This window comes from Pholis gunnellus (assembly GCF_910591455.1).
Source record: "Pholis gunnellus genome assembly, chromosome: 1".
NCBI lineage: Eukaryota > Metazoa > Chordata > Actinopteri > Perciformes > Pholidae > Pholis > Pholis gunnellus.
This window is the reverse complement of record NC_136528.1, coordinates 23466432-23470989: the sequence shown is the minus strand read 5'-3', so window position 1 is coordinate 23470989 and position 4558 is coordinate 23466432.

The following is a 4558-nucleotide window of genomic DNA, read 5'->3' as shown; positions in this document are numbered from 1 at the left end:
TATGGACACAGTTGTCCCTCAATGGAATGGACAAAGATCATGCAGATGGTAGTGAGACAGTTCTTGGAAAACTAAATAAAAAGCATAAAATCTTTGGAAAAAACGTTTTGGTTTCTCTTTGTGAAGTTCATTTGACTGTGGCACTATTGGTGCAGTTTCTTGATTTCTTGTATACTAGCTGCAAAAATCGTATACGATAAAGATGAATATATATAGTGCATACTTTATACAATTAGTATATAGCATAGAACTGGCACTTAAATGTGATATACTTACATGAAAGTCAGTATACCTGTTTATGAAAAGTCTGCACCCAGAGGAGCTGTTCAATCTGCCTTCTTCGTGTTCGACACTGATACCGATATGGCAACCTCGAGTATCTGCCGATACCAATCCAATAAAGCCTTTTCCCCTCTTTTGAATAACTACGCTGTTCATAACACATTAGTATGGATGCACGTGGCCTAACATAGCCATCTAACAAAAGCCTCGTGCTTAAACTGTGAAAGAAATATTCCACTCTTATTTAAACGTTTCCACACACACACAATGTTTAGCAGCATTTTGGATTAGTCAGCACCATTCAAAATGAAATGTAAAGTGCACTTCTGTAAAAGACATAAGTATAGTGCAAAATACTTGATATAACTCAACACTCAAAGTGGCCTACACCTCAATGACACTTCTTGACATATAGTTAAGGCTAATGGATCGTATCAGATTATACCTTTTTTTTTTTATCCTGATTTCCGATTCAGTGATTTTGGAGCGATACCGATACTGAGCATTGGATCGGCGTGTCCTTTCCATACACCAGATGTTCAATTGTTCGAATACAATTTGCTAGAACACAGCGGTACCTATTGGTGAAGAGTGCTCTCAGCACTCATTTTGGTGTATTCTGATATTATTGGTGAAAATGGTTTGATCAGAGAATACTAATGGACACATTTTGTGGTAGAGCGGTGTGACCACAATCAAAAAGCATTCTTAATTAAATCGCACTAAACAAAATAGAAGACAATGTGGTGGTAGAGAGGAGACATAATGAACTCTGAAATGTGATCAGTGACAAAACACTGTTAGTGTGAGCTTTGTACACACGCTGGTGCACTTGAAATAACAGATAATGTTTATCTGAAAAGTAAAAAACAATGTAGAAAATAGAAATGAAAAAGTGTTTTGGAGTTATTTTTGTCTGCTACTTTTTCAATGAACTACAGTGTAGTCACACTTGTTTTCTCTGTGCTTGTTTGTGTGTGTGCGTGTGCGTGTGCGTGTGTGTGTGTGTGTGTGTGTGTGTGTGTGTGTGTGTGTGTGTGTGTGTGTGTGTGTGTGTGTCTGTGCAGCTGTGGTTACACAGGTGTGATGAGAGCCTGAAGGCGGATTCTCTAGCAAGGCACAACACCACAGCTGGACGCCCCGCACTCCATCTGACTAACCCTCTCGCTCTTCTCACCTCTCATCCTTTCTCATCACCATTTCTCCAACACTTCACCTCTTCTGTCTTCATCACAAGCCAAAACAGATTGCAGTAGCACCGGGACCAACTTGACTGTGAAGACTCCTTTTGAATGAGCCCTGGCGCGCTGCCAGAATAGGCAGAGTGTGTGTGAGGAGACGTAAGAAAAGGCAGAGATGAGCAAACGCATGAAGTGGAACTGTGAGAGAAATTGAAGCCTTAACAAGAGCTGGCTCAAGAGAGTTGATAGAAGAGAGGTGGATGACAGAAATGAAGATGTAGAAGAAAGTCAGTGCAGGATATTGAGCGAGATGAAATAGATAAAGAAGAAAGGCACTAAAATACGGTTGAGATAAACAGTCGTGATGAACAGCCAGAGAGCTGGAGATGGAAAGAAACACAAGTGCAACCCCCAGCCGATACAACCTCCTGTCCGTGCACACACACACACATACATACACACACTTGTCCGCCCACAGTCACCAGAGACCTGATTAAGAGAGCAGAGCTATCGATCTGTGGGCTGGCAGGCTAGGATGGATGAGCAGGCAGGGCTGCAAGAGCACCAGAGGACAGCTTCAGTGCCCCCAAATCCCCCCGCCGCCCCACCCAACCACCCACACCAGACCTGGGAAGTCGGCCAGGGCCACGGGCAGGAGGGCTGGGGCGGCCATGCCGAGGCTGCAGCTAGCAGCAGTGGGTCAAGATGAAAACTGAAGAGCGTGGAGCTGGTGTACAGTAATAGATACGCTTTACTGTAGGTGTGTGTGTGTGTTTGTTTGGGGGGGGGGGCACTAAGGACGGGTTTCAGTGCCTCCCTCCCTGATGCACAAATGGGGTGAAGGGAAGCTAGTGGATATTCCCTGGACTCGAGCTTGATGGAGTATTCGTGCCCTTGAACTTCATCCACCTCCCTTTCTCAAACACACACACACACACACACACACACACACACACACACACACACACACACACAGTCAAACTGTCCCGTCCTGTGTTTGCTGGAGCATGGTGAGGGAGGTTGTCTGCAGATGGCTGCTTATTGGGCCCCAGGGTCCGGGAGGCTGGGTTATGGGGGACACCGGTGAGGTTGTTTATGTGTTCGAGACACTTGGAGAGATTGGGTAGAATGGCAAAGGTTTCAAAATAGTAGGCAATGTTGTAAGGACATGACGGGGGAGTTTACATTGTCATGTTGTTTTGGTGTCTTTTTACTGTCACAGTTTCACTTTTAATGTCAGTCTGCGTGCAAAATAATATTTATTTATTTTCCCAGATTAGTGTATCTATCTTTTCAGACAATGGACAAATTAGGTTTATAGCAGGAGCCAGCTGGCATCACAAGCTAACAACAGATTGAAACAGTATTAGATTTCAAAATGGGATTTTTTTTTTTTTATTATATCCAGCACACTGATTGAATGCCAGCTCATTCAATCATTGATTCATTTTCTCTACCCACTTGTCAGCGTCATATCCCAGCATACACCTGGTCTGGTTGAAGTAGCTTGACAGCGTGCAACTTTGTCCCAGGGCTGACGGAGACCTATGTACAATCAATCAAGTTATTGTGAACAGAACAAAGGACACAAAGACAGGTATGAAATATCTATATTGATATTTTCTAAAGAAAAGCTACAAAGGGCTTCACAATAAGAGCAATTGAAGAGCAACTGAACACCAGCTGATCCCCGGTGGTTTAACCTCCAGAGTGTGTCGGTACACGATGACATCACGGTTGTGTGTGGTTACAGGTGCAACAGGACCCTTCTGACCACACCCAGCGGTGATGCTGCTGAAAAACAATGACATTTTAGGGAAATGCTTATTCGCTTTCTTACCAAGAGTTGGATGAGAATTGATCTTCTCATGTAACTCTCTGGAAGAAAGCGAATAAGAGAGAGTTTCAGGTTAGTATATGGACACAACAGTACAGAAATGTAAACGTAATATTTCAACGTCACAGAGCAGCCTATGCAGAGAGGTCAACACTGTAGCATTATGGTCCTTGCACTCTGAGGATTTGCATTTGCACTTGTGCATACAGGACGTAGCTTTGAAGCTCATCCTCTGTCACTCTGACTCCACAGAGGTCTCGGTCTGCCCGTCATTCCGCTGTGAACATGAAAGCCATCCATCATATAGGATTCTGGAGGAGAAAGAAGTTCCTCCCTGTTCTCTGTGAACACCGACTGCATAATAAGCAGGTCAGACTGAAGTAATGAGCCACAGACACACAGTGGCCTCTGGATTTGTGGCTGCACTTACACACTGCTGCTGTGTTGTACATTGCCGTCACAAACAGAAAATCAGGCTTCAATTATACAGTCAAACATTACCATGTGCACTCTTTTGACAATCACAAAAGGCTTCGGGCCTGCAGCTACTTGATCAACATGACAGGCTTTATGGATGTAAGTGGGTAGAGAGAGGAGTGATGGGAGGATGACAGGCAAGGCTCTTCAGCCCCAGGGACACCCTGAGTATACAGTACACACACAAACACACATCAGTGAATCCAGAACCCCACCAGGTTTGTGTGGGAGCGTAACCGATGCTTGTAGTGGCAGGTTGTTGTTTACATGGAGCTCATGTTTATTCTAAAGCTACTTACACCTCACTGGCTCAGCCTCAGGCTTCGTTGCTGTGAAACTCCCACTGACTCTCTCTCTCTGTTTTCTCATTGCCTTTTTTCTCTGTTGACCTTTTTCCCCTCTTTCTCTCTCTCACTCTCTCTCTCTTTCCCTCCTTTCTTTCCCTGTCTGTCCCTCTGTTAATTATGTTTTTCTCATTTTCTGTGATGTTCCAAAACATGTTTTTTTTAAATGAAGGCGATGACGAATCGAGCTATCCTGCATATTTACTCTGCAGCACCACTTCTGTGTCCAGTGGTGGAAAGTAATTACGTTCAGTTGTACTCAGTTTACTTACTGATTAAGTACAACTTTAAGGTACTTAATATTTAGAGAACAAAATACAGCTTACGTTTTAATACAGCAGTAATAATGATCCAAAGTTATATCGATCTAACTATGTAAGAAACCATTCTGCAAAATGTATATTTTTATATTGTGGTATTCTTACTTTTTCTTAAAG